The sequence below is a fragment of the Pseudophryne corroboree genome, unplaced genomic scaffold, assembly GCF_028390025.1.
Source record: "Pseudophryne corroboree isolate aPseCor3 unplaced genomic scaffold, aPseCor3.hap2 scaffold_330, whole genome shotgun sequence".
NCBI classification, from domain to species: domain Eukaryota; kingdom Metazoa; phylum Chordata; class Amphibia; order Anura; family Myobatrachidae; genus Pseudophryne; species Pseudophryne corroboree.
In genome coordinates this window covers 620,728-643,184 of record NW_026969985.1, presented here as the reverse complement: position 1 = coordinate 643,184, position 22,457 = coordinate 620,728, and the positions used below count along the sequence as shown (strand labels likewise).

The 22,457-nt window shown below is 47.5% G+C and overlaps 26 non-coding genes across 26 annotated transcripts; 9 read left to right on the top strand and 17 right to left on the bottom strand.

The window, feature by feature from the left end:
• Positions 1 to 173: 173 nt before the first annotated feature.
• LOC135018780 (U1 spliceosomal RNA) lies at positions 174 to 337 on the bottom strand. The gene has a single exon (XR_010216414.1). It is a non-coding gene; the product is annotated as a U1 spliceosomal RNA (small nuclear RNA).
• A 655-nt stretch (positions 338 to 992) lies between these two features.
• LOC135018971 (U1 spliceosomal RNA) lies at positions 993 to 1,155 on the bottom strand. The gene has a single exon (XR_010216591.1). It is a non-coding gene; the product is annotated as a U1 spliceosomal RNA (small nuclear RNA).
• Positions 1,156 to 1,307: 152 nt separating this feature from the next.
• On the bottom strand, positions 1,308 to 1,471 carry LOC135018863 (U1 spliceosomal RNA). Its single transcript, XR_010216495.1, has one exon. It is a non-coding gene; the product is annotated as a U1 spliceosomal RNA (small nuclear RNA).
• Positions 1,472 to 2,145: 674 nt separating this feature from the next.
• Positions 2,146 to 2,308, bottom strand: LOC135018976 (U1 spliceosomal RNA). The gene has a single exon (XR_010216596.1). It is a non-coding gene; the product is annotated as a U1 spliceosomal RNA (small nuclear RNA).
• A 152-nt stretch (positions 2,309 to 2,460) lies between these two features.
• On the bottom strand, positions 2,461 to 2,624 carry LOC135018791 (U1 spliceosomal RNA). The gene has a single exon (XR_010216425.1). It is a non-coding gene; the product is annotated as a U1 spliceosomal RNA (small nuclear RNA).
• A 659-nt stretch (positions 2,625 to 3,283) lies between these two features.
• Positions 3,284 to 3,446, bottom strand: LOC135018921 (U1 spliceosomal RNA). The gene has a single exon (XR_010216549.1). It is a non-coding gene; the product is annotated as a U1 spliceosomal RNA (small nuclear RNA).
• Positions 3,447 to 3,598: 152 nt separating this feature from the next.
• Positions 3,599 to 3,762, bottom strand: LOC135018787 (U1 spliceosomal RNA). Its single transcript, XR_010216421.1, has one exon. It is a non-coding gene; the product is annotated as a U1 spliceosomal RNA (small nuclear RNA).
• Positions 3,763 to 4,433: 671 nt separating this feature from the next.
• LOC135018975 (U1 spliceosomal RNA) lies at positions 4,434 to 4,596 on the bottom strand. Its single transcript, XR_010216595.1, has one exon. It is a non-coding gene; the product is annotated as a U1 spliceosomal RNA (small nuclear RNA).
• A 152-nt stretch (positions 4,597 to 4,748) lies between these two features.
• Positions 4,749 to 4,912, bottom strand: LOC135018790 (U1 spliceosomal RNA). Its single transcript, XR_010216424.1, has one exon. It is a non-coding gene; the product is annotated as a U1 spliceosomal RNA (small nuclear RNA).
• A 659-nt stretch (positions 4,913 to 5,571) lies between these two features.
• On the bottom strand, positions 5,572 to 5,734 carry LOC135018935 (U1 spliceosomal RNA). The gene has a single exon (XR_010216562.1). It is a non-coding gene; the product is annotated as a U1 spliceosomal RNA (small nuclear RNA).
• Positions 5,735 to 5,886: 152 nt separating this feature from the next.
• On the bottom strand, positions 5,887 to 6,050 carry LOC135018786 (U1 spliceosomal RNA). The gene has a single exon (XR_010216420.1). It is a non-coding gene; the product is annotated as a U1 spliceosomal RNA (small nuclear RNA).
• Positions 6,051 to 6,721: 671 nt separating this feature from the next.
• On the bottom strand, positions 6,722 to 6,884 carry LOC135018974 (U1 spliceosomal RNA). The gene has a single exon (XR_010216594.1). It is a non-coding gene; the product is annotated as a U1 spliceosomal RNA (small nuclear RNA).
• A 152-nt stretch (positions 6,885 to 7,036) lies between these two features.
• On the bottom strand, positions 7,037 to 7,200 carry LOC135018789 (U1 spliceosomal RNA). The gene has a single exon (XR_010216423.1). It is a non-coding gene; the product is annotated as a U1 spliceosomal RNA (small nuclear RNA).
• A 659-nt stretch (positions 7,201 to 7,859) lies between these two features.
• On the bottom strand, positions 7,860 to 8,022 carry LOC135018920 (U1 spliceosomal RNA). The gene has a single exon (XR_010216548.1). It is a non-coding gene; the product is annotated as a U1 spliceosomal RNA (small nuclear RNA).
• A 152-nt stretch (positions 8,023 to 8,174) lies between these two features.
• LOC135018785 (U1 spliceosomal RNA) lies at positions 8,175 to 8,338 on the bottom strand. Its single transcript, XR_010216419.1, has one exon. It is a non-coding gene; the product is annotated as a U1 spliceosomal RNA (small nuclear RNA).
• Positions 8,339 to 9,009: 671 nt separating this feature from the next.
• LOC135019047 (U1 spliceosomal RNA) lies at positions 9,010 to 9,172 on the bottom strand. Its single transcript, XR_010216652.1, has one exon. It is a non-coding gene; the product is annotated as a U1 spliceosomal RNA (small nuclear RNA).
• Positions 9,173 to 9,324: 152 nt separating this feature from the next.
• LOC135018772 (U1 spliceosomal RNA) lies at positions 9,325 to 9,488 on the bottom strand. The gene has a single exon (XR_010216406.1). It is a non-coding gene; the product is annotated as a U1 spliceosomal RNA (small nuclear RNA).
• A 7,556-nt stretch (positions 9,489 to 17,044) lies between these two features.
• On the top strand, positions 17,045 to 17,208 carry LOC135018788 (U1 spliceosomal RNA). Its single transcript, XR_010216422.1, has one exon. It is a non-coding gene; the product is annotated as a U1 spliceosomal RNA (small nuclear RNA).
• A 152-nt stretch (positions 17,209 to 17,360) lies between these two features.
• LOC135018919 (U1 spliceosomal RNA) lies at positions 17,361 to 17,523 on the top strand. The gene has a single exon (XR_010216547.1). It is a non-coding gene; the product is annotated as a U1 spliceosomal RNA (small nuclear RNA).
• A 671-nt stretch (positions 17,524 to 18,194) lies between these two features.
• Positions 18,195 to 18,358, top strand: LOC135018804 (U1 spliceosomal RNA). The gene has a single exon (XR_010216438.1). It is a non-coding gene; the product is annotated as a U1 spliceosomal RNA (small nuclear RNA).
• Positions 18,359 to 18,510: 152 nt separating this feature from the next.
• On the top strand, positions 18,511 to 18,674 carry LOC135018870 (U1 spliceosomal RNA). Its single transcript, XR_010216501.1, has one exon. It is a non-coding gene; the product is annotated as a U1 spliceosomal RNA (small nuclear RNA).
• A 674-nt stretch (positions 18,675 to 19,348) lies between these two features.
• LOC135018819 (U1 spliceosomal RNA) lies at positions 19,349 to 19,512 on the top strand. The gene has a single exon (XR_010216453.1). It is a non-coding gene; the product is annotated as a U1 spliceosomal RNA (small nuclear RNA).
• Positions 19,513 to 19,664: 152 nt separating this feature from the next.
• Positions 19,665 to 19,827, top strand: LOC135018908 (U1 spliceosomal RNA). Its single transcript, XR_010216536.1, has one exon. It is a non-coding gene; the product is annotated as a U1 spliceosomal RNA (small nuclear RNA).
• A 655-nt stretch (positions 19,828 to 20,482) lies between these two features.
• LOC135018822 (U1 spliceosomal RNA) lies at positions 20,483 to 20,646 on the top strand. The gene has a single exon (XR_010216456.1). It is a non-coding gene; the product is annotated as a U1 spliceosomal RNA (small nuclear RNA).
• Positions 20,647 to 20,798: 152 nt separating this feature from the next.
• On the top strand, positions 20,799 to 20,961 carry LOC135019011 (U1 spliceosomal RNA). Its single transcript, XR_010216627.1, has one exon. It is a non-coding gene; the product is annotated as a U1 spliceosomal RNA (small nuclear RNA).
• A 674-nt stretch (positions 20,962 to 21,635) lies between these two features.
• LOC135018826 (U1 spliceosomal RNA) lies at positions 21,636 to 21,798 on the top strand. The gene has a single exon (XR_010216459.1). It is a non-coding gene; the product is annotated as a U1 spliceosomal RNA (small nuclear RNA).
• The last annotated feature ends 659 nt before the right edge of the window (positions 21,799 to 22,457 follow it).

Below are 22,457 nucleotides of genomic sequence, written 5' to 3'. Positions count from 1 at the left end.
ATCTCACCTGGCAGGTAAGTAGGAGTTGGGCCAGAGCTGTGGAGGATTGCTGCTCGGGCACCCCCTGTCAAATGAAGGAGATCCAACTGAGGCAGCACAAGGGAACTCTCGAAAGAAGAACAAGGCTAGAGGAAGATCTGAGACAAAGAAATCTGACTTTTACCAGAGCTGACCAGAGGAAAGCACAAACACAGTCCCCCACTACCACAAATAATGCAGTCGAGTTTCCCACATTTGGGGAAATCACAGGGGTCAGCATACCCAGAATGCAATGAATGAACCTCACCCTGGGAGAACAATCTTCATGACCATGGTATCGCCTATGCAAAATAAGTATGATTTGGGATAGGGCTGGGGAGGGCCGCTGCTCAGGCACATCTCTGTCAAGTAAAGGAGATTCAACTGAGGCAGCACAAGGGAACTCTCATCTGGGGACAACAACTGCAGGGAGAACACATATTTTCAGATGAACATGGGAGGGCAGAAGGCTGCCTAATACTGAAGCACCCCCAAACAACAAACCAAATGCAACAACTAGTACAAGCATTCCTGGGGGAAGTTCTGCAGAAGACGGATTTGCATACGGTGATGTCATCCAAGCAGTGGGCCAAAGTTGGCTGGATCCCTCATCTGCATATGAAAAGAGAAAAGGGGTATGCAGGGCATGGCGGCCTTTTGCGGCGCTTGGATGACCCTTAGTTCGCATTAAACACCCCCACCCTCCTTCGGTGTGGGGCTCATGTTGACAATGCCCCAGCCCCTGAAGCATTCAAGCTGATTTCTTACAGCAGCTTGGCACTGTAACAGCTCCAGAGCTGCTCTGTAAGGCAAGTAAAAGGGTGTGTAGTTTGCATTGTGCATTGGAAGGCACAAAGTAAGCAGACAGGAGGAGAAGTCAGGATAGTGCACAAGGGTATAAAAGGGAGGGGCTCAAGAAAAAAGAAGTGGAAACAGACAGCAAACTAGGCTGGAGAGAGACCTGAGACAAAGAGATCTGAATTATACGAGAGCCGACCAGGGGAAACACAAATTATGCAGTCAAGTTTCCCACATTTGGGGAAATCGCAGGGGCAGCACACCCAGAGTGCAATGGGTGAGCCTTGCCCTGGAAGAAGCACCTTCATGATCATAGTATCTCACCTGGCAGGTAAGTAGGAGTTGGGCTTGAGCTGGGGAGGGTCGCTGCTCGGGCACCCCCCTGTCAAGTGAAGGAGATCCAACTGAGGCAGCACAAGGGAACTCTCGAAAGAAGAACAAGGCTAGAGGAAGATCTGAAACATAGAAATCTGACTTTTACCAGAGCTGACCAGAGGAAAACACAAACACAGTCCCCCACTACCACAAATAATGCAGTCGAGTTACCCACATTTGGGGAAATCACAGGGGTCAGCATACCCAGAATGCAATGAATGAACCTCACCCTGGGAGAATAATCTTCATGACCATGGTATCTCATATGCAAAATAAGTATGATTTGGGATAGGGCTGGGGAGGGCCGCTGCTCAGGCACATCTCTGTCAAGTAAAGGAGATTCAACTGAGGCAGCACAAGGGAACTCTCATCTGGGGACAACAACTGCAGGGAGAACACATATTTTCAGATGAACATGGGAGGGCAGAAGGCTGCCTAATACTGAAGCACCCCCAAACAACAAACCAAATGCAACAACTAGTGCAAGCATTCCTGGGGGAAGGCCTGCCGCAGATGGATTTGCATATGGTCATGTCATCCAAGCAGTGGGTCAAAGTTGGCTTCAACCCTCGTCTGCATATGAAAAGAGAAAAGGGGCGTGCAGGGCATGGCGGCCTTTTGCGGTGCTTGGATGACACTTAGTTTGCATGAAACACCCCCACCCTCCTTCGGTGTGGGTCTCATGTTGGCCATGCCCCAGCCCCTGAAGCATTCAAGCTGATTTCTTGCAGCAGCTTGGCACTGTAACAGCTCCAGAGCTGCTCTGTAAGGCAAGTAAAAGGGTGTGGGCCCTGCAGCACTACCTGTAGTTTGCATTGTGCATTGGAAGGCACAAAGTAAGCAGACGGGAGCAGAAGTCAGGATAGTGCACAAGGGTATAGAAGGGAGGGGCTCAAGAAAAAAGAAGTGGAAACAGACAGCAAACTAGGCTGTAGAGAGACCTGAGACAAAGAGATCTGAATTATACGAGAGCCGACCAGGGGAAACACAAATTCTGCAGTCAAGTTTCCCACATTTGGGGAAATCGCAGGGGCAGCACACCCAGAGTGCAATGGGTGAGCCTTGCCCTGGGAGAAGCACCTTCATGATCATAGTATCTCACCTGGCAGGTAAGTAGGAGTTGGGCTAGAGCTGGGGAGGGTCGCTGCTCGGGCACCCCCCTGTCAAGTGAAGGAGATCCAACTGAGGCAGCACAAGGGAACTCTCGAAAGAAGAACAAGGCTAGAGGAAGATCTGAGACAAAGAAATCTGACTTTTACCAGAGCTGACCAGAGGAAAACACAAACACAGTCCCCCACTACAACAAATAATGCAGTCGAGTTTCCCACATTTGGGGAAATCACAGGGGTCAGCATACCCAGAATGCAATGAATGAACCTCACCCTGGGAGAACAATCTTCATGACCATGGTATCTCCTATGCAAAATAAGTATGATTTGGGATAGGGCTGGGGAGGGCCGCTGCTCAGGCACATCTCTGTCAAGTAAAGGAGATTCAACTGAGGCAGCACAAGGGAACTCTCATCTGGGGACAACAACTGCAGGGAGAACACATATTTTCAGATGAACATGGGAGGGCAGAAGGCTGCCTAATACTGAAGCACCCCCAAACAACAAACCAAATGCAACAACTAGTGCAAGCATTCCTGGGGGAAGGCCTGCAGCAGATGGATTTGCATATGGTGATGTCATCCAAGCAGTGGGTCAAAGTTGGCTTCAACCCTCGTCTGCATATGAAAAGAGAAAAGGGGCGTGCAGGGCATGGCGGCCTTTTGCGGCGCTTGGATGACCCCTAGTTCGCATTAAACACCTCCACCCTCCTTCGGTGTGGGGCTCATGTTGGCTATGCCACAGCCCCTGAAGCATACAAGCTGATTTCTTGCAGCAGCTGGGCACTGTAACAGCTCCAGAGCTGCTCTGTACGGCAAGTAAAAGGGTGTGGGCCCTGCAGCACTACCTGTAGTTTGGAAGGCACAAAGTAAGCAGACGGGAGAAGTCAGGATAGTGCGCAAGGGCATAGAAGGGAGCAGCTCAAGAAAAGAGAAGTGGAAACAGACAGCAAACTAGGCTGGAGAGAGACCTGAGACAAAGAGATCTGAATTATACGAGAGCCGACCAGGGGAAACACAAATTATGCAGTCAAGTTTCCCACATTTGGGGAAATCGCAGGAGCAGCACACCCAGAGTGCAATGGGTGAGCCTTGCCCTGGGAGAAGCACCTTCATGATCATAGTATCTCACCTGGCAGGTAAGTAGGATTTGGGCTAGAGCTGGGGAGGGTCGCTGCTCGGGTACCCCCCTGTCAAGTGAAGGAGATCCAACTGAGGCAGCACAAGGGAACTCTCGAAAGAAGAACAAGGCTAGAGGAAGATCTGAGACAAAGAAATCTGACTTTTACCAGAGCTGACCAGAGGAAAGCACAAACACAGTCCCCCACTACCACAAATAATGCAGTCGAGTTTCCCACATTTGGGGAAATCACAGGGGTCAGCATACCCAGAATGCAATGAATGAACCTCACCCTGGGAAAACAATCTTCATGACCATGGTATCGCCTATGCAAAATAAGTATGATTTGGGATAGGGCTGGGGAGGGCCGCTGCTCAGGCACATCTCTGTCAAGTAAAGGAGATTCAACTGAGGCAGCACAAGGGAACTCTCATCTGGGGACAACAACTGCAGGGAGAACACATATTTTCAGATGAACATGGGAGGGCAGAAGGCTGCCTAATACTGAAGCACCCCCAAACAACAAACCAAATGCAACAACTAGTGCAAGCATTCCTGGGGGAAGGCCTGCAGCAGATGGATTTGCATATGGTGATGTCATCCAAGCAGTGGGTCAAAGTTGGCTTCAACCCTCGTCTGCATGTGAAAAGAGAAAAGGGGCGTGCAGGGCATGGCGGCCTTTTGCGGCGCTTGGATGACCCCTAGTTCGCATTAAACACCTCCACCCTCCTTCGGTGTGGGGCTCATGTTGGCTATGCCTCAGCCCCTGAAGCATTCAAGCTGATTTCTTGCAGTAGCTGGGCTCTGTAACAGCTCCAGAGCTGCTCTGTACGGCAAGTAAAAGGGTGTGGGCCCTGCAGCACTACCTGTAGTTTGCATTGTGCATTGGAAGGCACAAAGTAAGCAGACGGGAGAAGTAAGGATAGTGCGCAAGGGCATAGAAGGGAGCGGCTCAAGAAAAGAGAAGTGGAAACAGACAGCAAACTAGGCTGGAGAGAGACCTGAGACAAAGAGATCTGAATTACATGAGAGCCGACCAGGGAACACTCAAATTATGCAGTCAAGTTTCCCACATTTGGGGAAATCGCAGGGGCAGCACACCCAGAGTGCAATGGGTGAGCCTTGCCCTGGGAGAAGCACCTTCATGATCATAGTATCTCACCTGGCAGGTAAGTAGGAGTTGGGCTAGAGCTGGGGAGGGTCGCTGCTCGGGCACCCCCCTGTCAAGTGAAGGAGATCCAACTGAGGCAGCACAAGGGAACTCTCGAAAGAAGAACAAGGCTAGAGGAAGATCTGAGACAAAGAAATCTGACTTTTACCAGAGCTGACCAGAGGAAAACACAAACACAGTCCCCCACTACAACAAATAATGCAGTCGAGTTTCCCACATTTGGGGAAATCACAGGGGTCAGCATACCCAGAATGCAATGAATGAACCTCACCCTGGGAGAACAATCTTCATGACCATGGTATCTCCTATGCAAAATAAGTATGATTTGGGATAGGGCTGGGGAGGGCCGCTGCTCAGGCACATCTCTGTCAAGTAAAGGAGATTCAACTGAGGCAGCACAAGGGAACTCTCATCTGGGGACAACAACTGCAGGGAGAACACATATTTTCAGATGAACATGGGAGGGCAGAAGGCTGCCTAATACTGAAGCACCCCCAAACAACAAACCAAATGCAACAACTAGTGCAAGCATTCCTGGGGGAAGGCCTGCAGCAGATGGATTTGCATATGGTGATGTCATCCAAGCAGTGGGTCAAAGTTGGCTTCAACCCTCGTCTGCATATGAAAAGAGAAAAGGGGCGTGCAGGGCATGGCGGCCTTTTGCGGCGCTTGGATGACCCCTAGTTCGCATTAAACACCTCCACCCTCCTTCGGTGTGGGGCTCATGTTGGCTATGCCACAGCCCCTGAAGCATACAAGCTGATTTCTTGCAGCAGCTGGGCACTGTAACAGCTCCAGAGCTGCTCTGTACGGCAAGTAAAAGGGTGTGGGCCCTGCAGCACTACCTGTAGTTTGGAAGGCACAAAGTAAGCAGACGGGAGAAGTCAGGATAGTGCGCAAGGGCATAGAAGGGAGCAGCTCAAGAAAAGAGAAGTGGAAACAGACAGCAAACTAGGCTGGAGAGAGACCTGAGACAAAGAGATCTGAATTATACGAGAGCCGACCAGGGGAAACACAAATTATGCAGTCAAGTTTCCCACATTTGGGGAAATCGCAGGAGCAGCACACCCAGAGTGCAATGGGTGAGCCTTGTCCTGGGAGAAGCACCTTCATGATCATAGTATCTCACCTGGCAGGTAAGTAGGATTTGGGCTAGAGCTGGGGAGGGTCGCTGCTCGGGTACCCCCCTGTCAAGTGAAGGAGATCCAACTGAGGCAGCACAAGGGAACTCTCGAAAGAAGAACAAGGCTAGAGGAAGATCTGAGACAAAGAAATCTGACTTTTACCAGAGCTGACCAGAGGAAAGCACAAACACAGTCCCCCACTACCACAAATAATGCAGTCGAGTTTCCCACATTTGGGGAAATCACAGGGGTCAGCATACCCAGAATGCAATGAATGAACCTCACCCTGGGAAAACAATCTTCATGACCATGGTATCGCCTATGCAAAATAAGTATGATTTGGGATAGGGCTGGGGAGGGCCGCTGCTCAGGCACATCTCTGTCAAGTAAAGGAGATTCAACTGAGGCAGCACAAGGGAACTCTCATCTGGGGACAACAACTGCAGGGAGAACACATATTTTCAGATGAACATGGGAGGGCAGAAGGCTGCCTAATACTGAAGCACCCCCAAACAACAAACCAAATGCAACAACTAGTGCAAGCATTCCTGGGGGAAGGCCTGCAGCAGATGGATTTGCATATGGTGATGTCATCCAAGCAGTGGGTCAAAGTTGGCTTCAACCCTCGTCTGCATGTGAAAAGAGAAAAGGGGCGTGCAGGGCATGGCGGCCTTTTGCGGCGCTTGGATGACCCCTAGTTCGCATTAAACACCTCCACCCTCCTTCGGTGTGGGGCTCATGTTGGCTATGCCTCAGCCCCTGAAGCATTCAAGCTGATTTTTTGCAGTAGCTGGGCTCTGTAACAGCTCCAGAGCTGCTCTGTACGGCAAGTAAAAGGGTGTGGGCCCTGCAGCACTACCTGTAGTTTGCATTGTGCATTGGAAGGCACAAAGTAAGCAGACGGGAGAAGTAAGGATAGTGCGCAAGGGCATAGAAGGGAGCGGCTCAAGAAAAGAGAAGTGGAAACAGACAGCAAACTAGGCTGGAGAGAGACCTGAGACAAAGAGATCTGAATTACATGAGAGCCGACCAGGGAACACTCAAATTATGCAGTCAAGTTTCCCACATTTGGGGAAATCGCAGGGGCAGCACACCCAGAGTGCAATGGGTGAGCCTTGCCCTGGGAGAAGCACCTTCATGATCATAGTATCTCACCTGGCAGGTAAGTAGGAGTTGGGCTAGAGCTGGGGAGGGTCGCTGCTCGGGCACCCCCCTGTCAAGTGAAGGAGATCCAACTGAGGCAGCACAAGGGAACTCTCGAAAGAAGAACAAGGCTAGAGGAAGATCTGAGACAAAGAAATCTGACTTTTACCAGAGCTGACCAGAGGAAAACACAAACACAGTCCCCCACTACAACAAATAATGCAGTCGAGTTTCCCACATTTGGGGAAATCACAGGGGTCAGCATACCCAGAATGCAATGAATGAACCTCACCCTGGGAGAACAATCTTCATGACCATGGTATCTCCTATGCAAAATAAGTATGATTTGGGATAGGGCTGGGGAGGGCCGCTGCTCAGGCACATCTCTGTCAAGTAAAGGAGATTCAACTGAGGCAGCACAAGGGAACTCTCATCTGGGGACAACAACTGCAGGGAGAACACATATTTTCAGATGAACATGGGAGGGCAGAAGGCTGCCTAATACTGAAGCACCCCCAAACAACAAACCAAATGCAACAACTAGTGCAAGCATTCCTGGGGGAAGGCCTGCAGCAGATGGATTTGCATATGGTGATGTCATCCAAGCAGTGGGTCAAAGTTGGCTTCAACCCTCGTCTGCATATGAAAAGAGAAAAGGGGCGTGCAGGGCATGGCGGCCTTTTGCGGCGCTTGGATGACCCCTAGTTCGCATTAAACACCTCCACCCTCCTTCGGTGTGGGGCTCATGTTGGCTATGCCACAGCCCCTGAAGCATACAAGCTGATTTCTTGCAGCAGCTGGGCACTGTAACAGCTCCAGAGCTGCTCTGTACGGCAAGTAAAAGGGTGTGGGCCCTGCAGCACTACCTGTAGTTTGGAAGGCACAAAGTAAGCAGACGGGAGAAGTCAGGATAGTGCGCAAGGGCATAGAAGGGAGCAGCTCAAGAAAAGAGAAGTGGAAACAGACAGCAAACTAGGCTGGAGAGAGACCTGAGACAAAGAGATCTGAATTATACGAGAGCCGACCAGGGGAAACACAAATTATGCAGTCAAGTTTCCCACATTTGGGGAAATCGCAGGAGCAGCACACCCAGAGTGCAATGGGTGAGCCTTGCCCTGGGAGAAGCACCTTCATGATCATAGTATCTCACCTGGCAGGTAAGTAGGATTTGGGCTAGAGCTGGGGAGGGTCGCTGCTCGGGTACCCCCCTGTCAAGTGAAGGAGATCCAACTGAGGCAGCACAAGGGAACTCTCGAAAGAAGAACAAGGCTAGAGGAAGATCTGAGACAAAGAAATCTGACTTTTACCAGAGCTGACCAGAGGAAAGCACAAACACAGTCCCCCACTACCACAAATAATGCAGTCGAGTTTCCCACATTTGGGGAAATCACAGGGGTCAGCATACCCAGAATGCAATGAATGAACCTCACCCTGGGAAAACAATCTTCATGACCATGGTATCGCCTATGCAAAATAAGTATGATTTGGGATAGGGCTGGGGAGGGCCGCTGCTCAGGCACATCTCTGTCAAGTAAAGGAGATTCAACTGAGGCAGCACAAGGGAACTCTCATCTGGGGACAACAACTGCAGGGAGAACACATATTTTCAGATGAACATGGGAGGGCAGAAGGCTGCCTAAAACTGAAGCACCCCCAAACAACAAACCAAATGCAACAACTAGTGCAAGCATTCCTGGGGGAAGGCCTGCAGCAGATGGATTTGCATATGGTGATGTCATCCAAGCAGTGGGTCAAAGTTGGCTTCAACCCTCGTCTGCATGTGAAAAGAGAAAAGGGGCGTGCAGGGCATGGCGGCCTTTTGCGGCGCTTGGATGACCCCTAGTTCGCATTAAACACCTCCACCCTCCTTCGGTGTGGGGCTCATGTTGGCTATGCCTCAGCCCCTGAAGCATTCAAGCTGATTTCTTGCAGTAGCTGGGCTCTGTAACAGCTCCAGAGCTGCTCTGTACGGCAAGTAAAAGGGTGTGGGCCCTGCAGCACTACCTGTAGTTTGCATTGTGCATTGGAAGGCACAAAGTAAGCAGACGGGAGAAGTAAGGATAGTGCGCAAGGGCATAGAAGGGAGCGGCTCAAGAAAAGAGAAGTGGAAACAGACAGCAAACTAGGCTGGAGAGAGACCTGAGACAAAGAGATCTGAATTACATGAGAGCCGACCAGGGAACACTCAAATTATGCAGTCAAGTTTCCCACATTTGGGGAAATCGCAGGGGCATCACACCCAGAGTGCAATGGGTGAGCCTTGCCCTGGGAGAAGCAACTTCATGATCATAGTATCTCACCTGGCTGGTAAGTAGGAGTTGGGCTAGAGCTTGGGAGGGTCGCTGCTCGGGCACCCCCCTGTCAAGTGAAGGAGATCCAACTGAGGCAGCACAAGGGAACTCTCGAAAGAAGAACAAGGCTAGAGGAAGATCTGAGACAAAGAAATATGACTTTTACCAGAGCTGACCAGAGGAAAGCACAAACACAGTCCCCCACTACCACAAATAATGCAGTCGAGTTTCCCACATTTGGGGAAATCACAGGGGTCAGCATACCCAGAATGCAATGAATGAACCTAACCCTGGGAGAACAATCTTCATGACCATGGTATCTCCTATGCAAAATAAGTATGATTTGGGATAGGGCTGGGGAGGGCCGTTGCTCAGGCACATCTCTGTCAAGTAAGTTGCATTTGATTTGTTGTTTGGGGGTGCTTCAGTATTAGGCAGCCTTCTGCCCTACCATGTTCATCTGAAAATATGTGTTCTCCCTGCAGTTGTTGTCCCCAGATGAGAGTTCCCTTGTGCTGCCTCAGTTGAATCTCCTTTTGGAGAAGACCTCAATAAGATTGTAGCTGATCTGGCTACTGCTAAAACAGCTTGCCTACCTAGTATGACTCCTACCACGCAGAAGGCTAAAAGTACTTTTCTTGGCCCTTTCATCTTCCAGGTAAAGCGTACCCAAGGTCAGGCATACCCAAAGCAAGCTCATGTTTCCAGACCTGCCAAGCCCAGACTGAAGCAATCCTGGGCTGCCCATCAGCCTGCTTCCAAAACGGACAAGCCTGCCGCATGACGGTGCAGGCCTCCCTCTGGGGGATCCCAGGGTGGGGGGCCCGACTTCTAGGTTTGGCAAAGAAAGGTATAATTCTAAGCTAGAGAATTCTGTTTGGAGCTCACCTTGCACTTTGTGAAGAAATAATCAGCATTGTGGCTGAGCAGATACATGTAGTGTGTGGCTGCAAACTGCATGGATCTGCTGCGTTGTAATGCTGATTCTTTTTTTTTTGCAAAGTACCAATAGCTTCATATAATGTTCACAATTTTTATGCAGGATCAAATAGCTCAATAGGTAGGGTGTTTGATTAGAATTCAACAGGTTATAGGTTTGAATCCTGGGTATGGTAGTTTGAGATGTGTTATTTAATAAAGTATGTTGTTCTGACTGCTGGCATCCTATCACCTGGGATATCATACTAAATAAATGGAGGTGATCAAATTTTTTTTTTTAACTAGGGACAATTTCCAGATACTTCTCTTTATAACTGAGATTGCCCCCTGGAACTTCACATCAGTTGACAACTATGCATGAGTGGGCAGTGCTTGCCCTGGATCTGCCCACCCATTTATGTGCCGTCATAAAATAAAGCATGACTGACAGTTATCCTGGGCGTACACTACACAATTATCTGTCAGGCTATCTATCCAGTCTGGATGGATGGAATGAAAATCTGGTAATGTATTGGAGCAAATGTCAATTAGCCATTTGCTCCCAAACACTAGAAAAGTGGTCAAAAATGGTCATTACACAAATTGGTTAAACCCAAAATTTAACCAATTTGTTTAGGGGACCATTTTTGTCCATTTTTTAGTGTTTGAGAGTAAATCGTTGATGGTCATTTGCTCACATAGATAACCGGATTTCTATTCCAACCAGCCAGTGTTGGAGAGATGGTCTGCCAGATTACATAATGCATACCAGAGCCATAACTAGACTTTTTGGATCCCTGTGACAGAGAATTATATGCCCCCCCCCCCCTCCCTCCCTCCCTCCCCCCCTCCCCATTTTTTCAATATGGACAAAAGGTGCATGCCTTGTGGGGAAGGGGCATAACAAGATTGGTCTCAGAGAAAGCACATGAGATATGAAGATATATCTAGTATACTTGACACTCAATGGTTTGTGGTATTGCCGGGGTGCCCTCCTTAAATGCATATACAGTCACACATGGCATGTTTGTGTAAATGGCATATCAGCAGTCAGCACTAACTGGTGACATGCCATTTGTACAAGTAAGCCATGTGTGACTAATATATACAAACATACACCTCAAACTATCATACCCAGGATTCAAACCTATAACCTGTTGAATTCTAATCAAACACCCTGCCCATTGAGCTACTTGATCCTGCATTTATTCTAACCTCCAAAAACAGATTCAGTTGCATTTTCCAGCGTGTATTGTTTGCGCCTTTGCAAATGTCTTACATCGACAAACTTATTTAGTACTATTTTGCAAATAGGGTTACATTGTCGCAACATTGTGTTCCCTAATTGCTTGAATTTTTAAATGCAAAAATTGATAAAGACACCTGATAATTGCTCTGTGGAGTCTTATTTTGTGTCTACTTCTTATCTACATTTAATTCCCTACCTCTAATCAAGGCATTTTTAAATGCTGGGCGCTGCCAGGACGTGAGGCCTACCTAGTCTTTAGATCTGAATTTGAATGTACTTGTGAACTAACTTAATTTCCTACTTCTAAATTCATTCCTAAATTCACTACTTACATTAATCCTGTAGTTGGGCATTTTGAGCCTTCAATTGTGGGCATTGTTTTGTGTCCAGACCAGCAGCTGGTGGTGTGCATTTGCTGGAAAGGCATCGAAGACCTCCGATATGCTGCATCTCCTGATGTGTGTCTGCCTCAAGTGGCTGTCAGCAAATGCATGCTAGACACCCCACTCCAAGCTGATTGAGACATCACGGAACATGCATCATAGAACAGGCATGCTAGAACATGGGTCTTCAACCTGCGACCCTCCAGCTGCTGTGGAACTACATATCCCAGCATGCCCTGCCTCAGTTTTAGCATACCTTAATAGCAAAACTGTGGCAGGGCATGCTGGGATGTGTAGTTTCACAGCAGCTGGAGGGCCACAGGATGAAGACCCATGTGCTAGAACCAAACCGCAGGTACATTGAATGCTAGCAAGCTGAATGTTTAAATCCTTTTTGTTCCGCAGCATTCCAATGCGGAAGATTCCATGGAACCAGAGATTATTCCATTGAGAAGGACATGCTGCCTGGATGACTGCACTGTGCAAATTAAATCACGGAGCTAGTTGGCTTGTGGGTGGCTCTGGTGACTGGGTGGTTGGGTGGGCGGTATGTCGGAGGTGGAGCACATGCAAATGAATGTGTATCATCCAGCTAGTGAGAGAGAAAACTAATGCAGGAGTGTGCCTGTTTGTCAGTGAGTTATGCACCTTGCCAGACGTCAAATCTACATGGAGCAACTGGAGGGGACAAGAGCAGGTTTGGAAAATATAGACAGAAGAGCATATATGCTGGCGCATTCTCCATGATTGTGTCAGCTTATGTTTTGGTGCACTGCACTTTCCTCCACTAAGTTTTAGCCATTTTGTTTAAACGCAAGTGTAGTTGCTTCTCGCTCTTTTGGCTGTGATATTGTATCGTGGTTGAAGAGTCTGCTGGAGGGATTGTTTTCTTCATTGGCAAGAGACTGAAGATATTCCAGGATGGAAGGCTTGGGAACACTATCTGTTTTTCAGTTGTGGAAGAGTTGAAAGACCGGATTGGACTACATTCTATAGTAAAGGGTATTTTTGTATTTATTAATCCTCCCTTTATATGTGTCTGTCTTTCAATAAAGCTTTGGGCTTGTGATTCCGTCACCCTCTTACACTCCACACCCATAGCCTTATTAACTATTGTATTGTTTAAATGTATAGTGCAGTTCATGATTTATAGTGTAGGCTGGCCTGTGCTGTAGTTCTTGAACTGTACTATACCGACAGCATTTGTATTGTGTTTTGGCTGTGCTGCAACACAGTACTTATGTGTGTAATGTTTATGTATGTTTTTTTTGCTTCTTTATGTCAATAAAGACTGCTTTTTCAATCCAATATCTGAAAACAATCAATGTTTATCTTTGATGGCAATAGAAGTGGTATGATATTTGCTGCTTTTGAAAGGCAATATCTGATATGTCCCCTATCTGGGAACCATATATTAAATGGCTTTTCAGAAAAGGGAGATGGGAGAAGAGCTTTCAGTACTTGTAGGACCGATGCACATTTCCTATTCAAGCCTCCAAAAACAGATTCAGTTGCATTTTCCAGCGTGTTTTGGATGCGCCTTTGCAAATGTCTTACATCGACAAACTTATTTAGTACTATTTTGCAAATAGGGTTACATTGTTGCAACATTGTGTTCCCTAATTGCTTGATTTTTTAAATGCAACAATTGATAAAAACACCTGATAACTGCTCTGCGGAGTCTTATTTTGTGTCTACTTCTTATCTACATTTAATTCCGTACCTCTAATCAAGGCATTTTTAAATGCTGGCGGCTGCCAGGACGTGAGGCCTACCTAGACTTTAGATCTGAATTTGAATGTACTTGTGAACTAACTTAATTTCCTACTTCTAAATTCATTCCTAAATTCACTACTTACATGAATCCTGTAGTTGGGCATTTTGGGACTTCGATTGTGGGCATTGTTTTGTGTCCAGACCAGCAGCAGGTGGTGTGCATTTGCTGGAAAGGCATCGAAGACCTCCGATATGCTGCATCTCCTGATGTGTGTCTCCCTCAAGTGGCTGTCAGCAAATGCCTGCTAGACACCCCATTCCAAGCTGATTGTGACATCACGGAACATGCATCATAGAACAGGCATGCTAAAACATGGGTCTTCAACCTGCGACCCTCCAGCTGCTGTGGAACTACACATCCCAGCATGCCCTGCCTCAGTTTTAGCATACCTTAATAGCAAAACTGTGGCTGGGCATGCTGGGATGTGTAGTTTCACAGCAGCTGGAGGGCCACAGGATGAAGACCCATGTGCTAGAGCCAAGCCACAGGTACATTGAATGCTAGCAAGCTGAATATTTAAATCCTTTTTGTTCCGCAGCATTCCAATGCGGAAGATTCCATGGAACCAGAGATCCTTCCATTGAGAAGGACATGCTGCCTGGATGACTACACTGTGCAAATTAAATCACGGAGCCAGTTGGTTTGTGGGTGGCTCTGGTGACTGGGTGGTTGGGTGGGTGGTGTGTCGGAGGTGGAGCACATGCAAATGATTGTGTATCATCCAGCTAGTGAGAGAGAAAACTCATGCAGGAGTGTGCCTGCTTGTCAGTGGGTTATGCACCTTGCCAGACGTTAAATCTACATAGAGCAGCTGGAGGGGACAAGAGCAGGTTTGCAAAATATAGATAGAAGAGCATATATGCTGGCGCATTCTCCATGATTGTGTCAGCTTATGTTTTGGTGCACTGCACTTTCCTCCACTAAGTTTTAGCCATTTTTGTTAAGCTCAAGTGTAGTTGCTTCTCGGCCTTTTGGCTGTGATCTTGTATTGTGGTTGAAGGGTCTGCTGGAGGGAGGGATTGCTTTCTTCATTGGCGAAAGACCAAAGATATTCCAGGATGGAAGGCTTGGGAACACTATCCGTTTTTCAATTGTGGAAGAGTTGAAAGACCGGATTGGACTACATTCTGTAGTAAAGGATGTCTTTCTATTTATTAATCCTCCCCTTATATGTGTCAGTCTTTCAATAAAGCTTCGGGCTTGTGATTCCCTCACCCTCTTACACTCCACACCCATAGCCTTATTAACTGTTGTATTATTGTACAGTTTAAATGTATAGTGCAGTTCATGATTTATAGTGTAGGCTGGCCTGTGCTGTAGTTCTTGAACTGTACTATACCGTCAGCATTTCTATTGTGTTTTGGCTGTGCCGCAACGCGGTACTTATGTGTGTAATGTTTATGTATGTTTTTTTGCTTCTTTATGTGCATCGGTCCTACAAGTACTGAAAGCTCTTCTCCCATCTCCCTTTTCTGAAAAGCCATTTAATATATGGTTCCCAGATAGGGGACATATCAGATATTGGATTTCAAAAGCATCAAATATCATACCACTTTTATTGCCATCAAAGATAAACATTGATTGTTTTCAGATATTGGCTTGAAAAAGCAGTCTTTATTGGCATAAAAAAAACATACATAAACATTACACACATAAATACAGTGTTGCAGCACAGCCAAAACACAATACAAATGCTGACGGTATAGTACAGTTCAAGAACTACAGCACAGGCCAGCCTACACTATAAATCATGAACTGCACTATACATTTAAACTATACAATAATACAACAGTTAATAAGGCTATGGGTGTGGAGTGTAAGAGGGTGAGGGATTCACAAAACCGAAGCTTTATTGTAACACAGACACATATAAGGGGAGGGTCAATAAATAGAAAGATATCCTTTACTATAGAATGTAGTCCAATCCGACCTCTGTGCTCTTCCACAACTGAAAAACAGATAGTGTTCCCAAGCCTTCCATCCTGGAATATCTTTGGTCTTTCGCCAATGAAGAAAACAATCCCTCCCTCCAGCAGACCCTTCAACCACGATACAAGATCACAGCCAAAAGGCCGAGAAGCAACTACACTTGAGCTTAACAAAAATGGCTAAAACTTAATGGAGGAAAGTGCAGTGCACCAAAACATAAGCTGACACAATCATGGAGAATGCGCCAGCATATATGCTCTTCTATCTATATTTTGCAAACCTGCTCTTGTCCCCTCCAGCTGCTCTATGTAGATTTAACGTCTGGCAAGGTGCATAACCCACGGACAAGCAGGCACACTCCTGCATGAGTTTTCTCTCTCACTAGCTGGATGATACACAATCATTTGCATGTGCTCCACATCCGACACACCACCCACCCAACCACCCAGCTCTAGCTGGCTTGGCTCTAGCACATGGGTCTTCATCCTGTGGCCCTCCAGCTGCTGTGAAACTACACATCCCAGCATGCCCTGCCACAGTTTTGCTATTAAGGTATGCTAAAACTGAGGCAGGGCATGCTGGGATGTGTAGTTCCACAGCAGCTGGAGGGTCGCAGGTTGAAGACCCATGTTTTAGCATGCCTGTTCTATGATGCATGTCTAGCAGGCATTTGCTGACAGCCACTTGAGGGAGACACACATCAGGAGATGCAGCATATCGGAGGTCTTCGATGCCTTTCCAGCAAATGCACACCACCTGCTGCTGGTCTGGACACAAAACAATGCCCACAATCGAAGTCCCAAAATGCCCAACTACAGGATTCATGTAAGTAGTGAATTTAGGAATGAATTTAGAAGTAGGAAATTAAGTTAGTTCACAAGTACATTCAAATTCAGATCTAAAGACTAAACACAAAACACAAAATAAGACTCCACAGAGCAATTATCAGGTGTCTTTATCAATTGTTGCATTTAAAAAATCAAGCAATTAGGGAACACAATGTTGCGACAATCTAACCCTATTTGCAAAATAGTACTAAATAAGTTTGTCGATGTAAGACATTTGCAAAGGCGCAAACAAAACACGCTGGAAGATGCAACTGAATCTGTTTTTGGAGGTTAGAATAGATGCAGGATCAAGTAGCTCAATGGGTAGGGTGTTTGATTAGAATTCAACAGGTTATAGGTTTGAATCCTGGGTATGATAGTTTGAGGTGTTATTTAATAAAGCATGTTTATATATTAGTCACACATGGCTTACTTGTACAAATGGCATGTCACCAGTTAGTGCTGACTGCTGATATGCCATTTGCACAAACATGCCATGTGTGACTGTATATGCATTTAAGGAGTGCACCCCGGCAATACCACAAACCATTGAGTGCCAAGTATACTAGATATATCTTCATATCTCATGTGCTTTCTCTGAGACCAATCTTGTTATGCCCCTTCCCCAGAAGGCATGCACCTTTTGTCCATATTGCAAAAATGGGGAGGGGGGGGGCATATAATTATCTGTCACAGAGCACCAAAAAGTCTAGTTATGGCTCTGGTATGCATTATGTAATCTGGCAGACCATCTCTCCTTTACTTGACAGAGATGTGCCTGAGCAGCGGCCCTCCCCAGCCCTATCCCAAATCATACTTATTTTGCATAGGAGATACCATGGTCATGAAGATTGTTCTCCCAGGGTGAGGTTCATTCATTGCATTCTGGGTATGCTGACCCCTGTGATTTCCCCAAATGTGGGAAACTCGACTGCATTATTTGTGGTAGTGGAGGACTGTGTTTGTGCTTTCCTCTGGTCAGCTCTGGTAAAAGTCAGATTTCTTTGTCTCAGATCTTCCTCTAGCCTTGTTCTTCTTTCGAGAATTCCCTTGTGCTGCCTCAGTTGGATCTCCTTCACTTGACAGGGGGGTACCCGAGCAGCGACCCTCCCCAGCTCTAGCCCAACTCCTACTTACCTGCCAGGTGAGATACTATGATCATGAAGGTGCTTCTCCCAGGGCAAGGCTCACCCATTGCACTCTGGGTGTGCTGCTCCTGCGATTTCCCCAAATGTGGGAAACTTGACTGCATAATTTGTGTTTCCCCTGGTCGGCTCTCGTATAATTCAGATCTCTTTGTCTCAGGTCTCTCTCCAGCCTAGTTTGCTGTCTGTTTCCACTTCCCTTTTCTTGAGCCGCTCCCTTCTATGCCCTTGCGCACTATCCTTACTTCTCCCGTCTGCTTACTTTGTGCCTTCCAAAGCACAATGCAAACTACAGGTAGTGCTGCAGGGCCCACACCCTTTTACTTGCCGTACAGAGCAGCTCTAGAGCTGTTACAGTGCCCAGCTGCTGCAAGAAATCAGCTTGTATGCTTCAGGGGCTGGGGCATAGCCAACATGAGCCCCACACCGAAGGAGGGTGGAGGTGTTTAATGCGAACTAGGGGTCATCCAAGCGCCGCAAAAGGCCGCCATGCCCTGCACGCCCCTTTTCTCTTTTCATATGCAGACGAGGGTTGAAGCCAACTTTGACCCACTGCTTGGATGACATCACCATATGCAAATCCATCTGCTGCAGGCCTTCCCCCAGGAATGCTTGCACTAGTTGTTGCATTTGGTTTGTTGTTTGGGGGTGCTTCAGTATTAGGCAGCCTTCTGCCGTCCCATGTTCATCTGAAAATATGTGTTCTCCCTGCAGTTGTTGTCCCCAGATGAGAGTTCCCTTGTGCTGCCTCAGTTGAATCTCCTTTACTTGACAGAGATGTGCCTGAGCAGCGGCCCTCCCCAGCCCTATCCCAAATCATACTTATTTTGCATAGGAGATACCATGGTCATGAAGATTGTTCTCCAAGGGTGAGGTTCATTCATTGCATTCTGGGTATGCTGACCCCTGTGATTTCCCCAAATGTGGGAAACTCGACTGCATTATTTGTTGTAGTGGGGGACTGTGTTTGTGTTTTCCTCTGGTCAGCTCTGGTAAAAGTCACATTTCTTTGTCTCAGATCTTCCTCTAGCCTTGTTCTTCTTTCGAGAGTTCCCTTGTGCTGCCTCAGTTGGATCTCCTTCACTTGACAGGGGGGTGCCCGAGCAGCGACCCTCCCAAGCTCTAGCCCAACTCCTACTTACCTGCCAGGTGAGATACTATGATCATGAAGGTGCTTCTCCCAGGGCAAGGCTCACCCATTGCACTCTGGGTGTGCTGCCCCCTGCGATTTCCCCAAATGTGGGAAACTTGACTGCAGAATTTGTGTTTCCCCTGGTCGGCTCTCGTGTAATTCAGATCTCTTTGTCTCAGGTCTCTCTCCAGCCTAGTTTGCTGTCTGTTTCCACTTCTTTTTTCTTGAGCCCCTCCCTTTTATACCCTTGTGCACTATCCTGACTTCTCCTCCTGTCTGCTTACTTTGTGCCTTCCAATGCACAATGCAAACTACAGGTAGTGCTGCAGGGCCCACAACCTTTTACTTGCCTTACAGAGCAGCTCTGGAGCTGTTACAGTGCCAAGCTGCCGCAAGAAATCAGCTTGAATGCTTCAGGGGCTGGGGCATGGCCAACATGAGACCCACACCGAAGGAGGGTGGGGGTGTTTAATGCAAACTAAGGGTCATCCAAGCGCCGCAAAAGGCCGCCATGCCCTGCACGCCCCTTTTCTCTTTTCATATGCAGATGAGGGTTGAAGCCAACTTTGACTCACTGCTTGGATGACATCACCATATGCAAATCCATCTGCGGCAGGCCTTCCCCCAGGAATGCTTGCACTAGTTGTTGCATTTGGTTTGTTGTTTGGGGGTGCTTCAGTATTAGGCAGCCTTCTGCCCTCCCATGTTCATCTGAAAATATGTGTTCTCCCTGCAGTTGTTGTCCCCAGATGAGAGTTCCCTTGTGCTGCCTCAGTTGAATCTCCTTTACTTGACAGAGATGTGCCTGAGCAGCGGCCCTCCCCAGCCCTATTCCAAATCATACTTATTTTGCATAGGAGATACCATGGTCATGAAGATTATTCTCCCAGGGTGAGGTTCATTCATTGCATTCTGGGTATGCTGACCCCTGTGATTTCCCCAAATGTGGGTAACTCGACTGCATTATTTGTGGTAGTGGGGGACTGTGTTTGTGTTTTCCTCTGGTCAGCTCTGGTAAAAGTCAGATTTCTTTGTCTCAGATCTTCCTCTAGCCTTGTTCTTCTTTCGAGAGTTCCCTTGTGCTGCCTCAGTTGGATCTCCTTCACTTGACAGGGGGGTGCCCGAGCAGCGACCCTCCCCAGCTCAAGCCCAACTCCTACTTACCTGCCAGGTGAGATACTATGATCATGAAGGTGCTTCTCCCAGGGCAAGGCTCACCCATTGCACTCTGGGTGTGCTGCCCCTGCGATTTCCCCAAATGTGGGAAACTTGACTGCATAATTTGTGTTTCCCCTGGTCGGCTCTCGTATAATTCAGATCTCTTTGTCTCAGGTCTCTCTCCAGCCTAGTTTGCTGTCTGTTTCCACTTCTTTTTTCTTCAGCCCCTCCCTTTTATACCCTTGTGCACTATCCTGACTTCTCCTCCTGTCTGCTTACTTTGTGCCTTCCAATGCACAATGCAAACTACACACCCTTTTACTTGCCCTACAGAGCAGCTCTGGAGCTGTTACAGTGCCAAGCTGCTGTAAGAAATCAGCTTGAATGCTTCAGGGGCTAGGGCATTGTCAACATGAGCCCCACACCAAAGGAGGGTGGAGGTGTTTAATGCGAACTAGGGGTCATCCAAGCGCCGCAAAAGGCCGCCATGCCCTGCACGCCCCTTTTCTCTTTTCATATGCAGATGAGGGTTGAAGCCAACTTTGACCCACTGCTTGGATGACATCACCATATGCAAATCCATCTGCTGCAGGCCTTCCCCCCGGAATGCTTGCACTAGTTGTTGCATTTGGTTTGTTGTTTGGGGGTGCTTCAGTATTAGGCAGCCTTCTGCCCTCCCATGTTCATCTGAAAATATGTGTTCTCCCTGCAGTTGTTGTCCCCAGATGAGAGTTCCCTTGTGCTGCCTCAGTTGAATCTCCATTACTTGACAGAGATGTGCCTGAGCAGCGGCCCTCCCCAGCCCTATCCCAAATCATACTTATTTTGCATAGGCGATACCATGGTCATGAAGATTGTTCTCCCAGGGTGAGGTTCATTCATTGCATTCTGGGTATGCTGACCCCTGTGATTTCCCCAAATGTGGGAAACTCGACTGCATTATTTGTTGTAGTGGGGGACTGTGTTTGTGTTTTCCTCTGGTCAGCTCTGGTAAAAGTCAGATTTCTTTGTCTCAGATCTTCCTCTAGCCTTGTTCTTCTTTCGAGAGTTCCCTTGTGCTGCCTCAGTTGGATCTCCTTCACTTGACAGGGGGGTGCCCGAGCAGCGACCCTCCCCAGCTCTAGCCCAACTCCTACTTACCTGCCAGGTGAGATACTATGATCATGAAGGTGCTTCTCCCAGGGCAAGGCTCACCCATTGTACTCTGGGTGTGCTGCCCCTGCGATTTCCCCAAATGTGGGAAACTTGACTGCAGAATTTGTGTTTCCCCTGGTCAGCTCTCGTATAATTCAGATCTCTTTGTCTCAGGTCTCTCTCCAGCCTAGTTTGCTGTCTGTTTCCACTTCTTTTTTCTTGAGCCCCTCCCTTTTATACCCTTGTGCACTATCCTGACTTCTCCTCCTGTCTGCTTACTTTGTGCCTTCCAATGCACAATGCAAACTACAGGTAGTGCTGCAGGGCCCACACCCTTTTACTTGCCTTACAGAGCAGCTCTGGAGCTGTTACAGTGCCAAGCTGCTGTAAGAAATAAGCTTGAATGCTTCAGAGGCTGGGGCATTGTCAACATGAGCCCCACACCAAAGGAGGGTGGAGGTGTTTAATGCGAACTAGGGGTCATCCAAGCGCCGCAAAAGGCCGCCATGCCCTGCACGCCCCTTTTCTCTTTTCATATGCAGATGAGGGTTCCAGCCAACTTTGGCCCACTGCTTGGATGACATCACCATATGCAAATCCGTCTTCTGCAGAACTTCCCCCAGGAATGCTTGTACTAGTTGTTGCATTTGGTTTGTTGTTTGGGGGTGCTTCAGTATTAGGCAGCCTTCTGCCCTCCCATGTTCATCTGAAAATATGTGTTCTCCCTGCAGTTGTTGTCCCCAGATGAGAGTTCCCTTGTGCTGCCTCAGTTGAATCTCCTATACTTGACAGAGATGTGCCTGAGCAGCGGCCCTCCCCAGCCCTATCCCAAATCATACTTATTTTGCATAGGCGATACCATGGTCATGAAGATTGTTCTCCCAGGGTGAGGTTAATTCATTGCATTCTGGGTATGCTGACCCCTGTGATTTCCAAAATGTGGGAAACTCGACTGCATTATTTGTGGTAGTGGGGGACTGTGTTTGTGCTTTCCTCTGGTCAGCTCTGGTAAAAGTCAGATTTCTTTGTCTCAGATCTTCCTCTAGCCTTGTTCTTCTTTTGAGAGTTCCCTTGTGCTGCCTCAGTTGGATCTCCTTCACTTCACAGGGGGTGCCCGAGCAGCAATCCTCCACAGCTCTGGCCCAACTCCTACTTACCTGCCAGGTGAGATACTATGATCTTCACTGTTAGGGCAATCAGGATGTGGAATTCCCTGCCAGGGAAGGTGGTAATGGCGGACTCTGTAATTGGATTTAAAAAAGGAATGGATACATTTCTGAATGAAAAAGCTATCCAAGTTTATAATACTTAAAATATCAACATGGTTAATCCGGGGGTAACATGAGTTGTAGTAGATAACTAGTCATAATACATTATTAAGCAAGTATGTAGAATCATCACAACTTAAAACAGGTTGAACACGATGGGCAATTTGCCTCTATTCAACCTCAAAAACTATGTTACTATATGTTACTATATTACTATGTTACTGTAGTATACAGAACACCACAATGCAATGAGCAGTGATAGTGAGCACTGATGAGGATACTAGAACTGACACTGAGCAGCAAGATGCAGCACTGGACTATTAGTAATGTACTGTAGTATGCTGAGCACAACAATGCAGCACAAGACAATGAGCAGTGATACTGAGCAC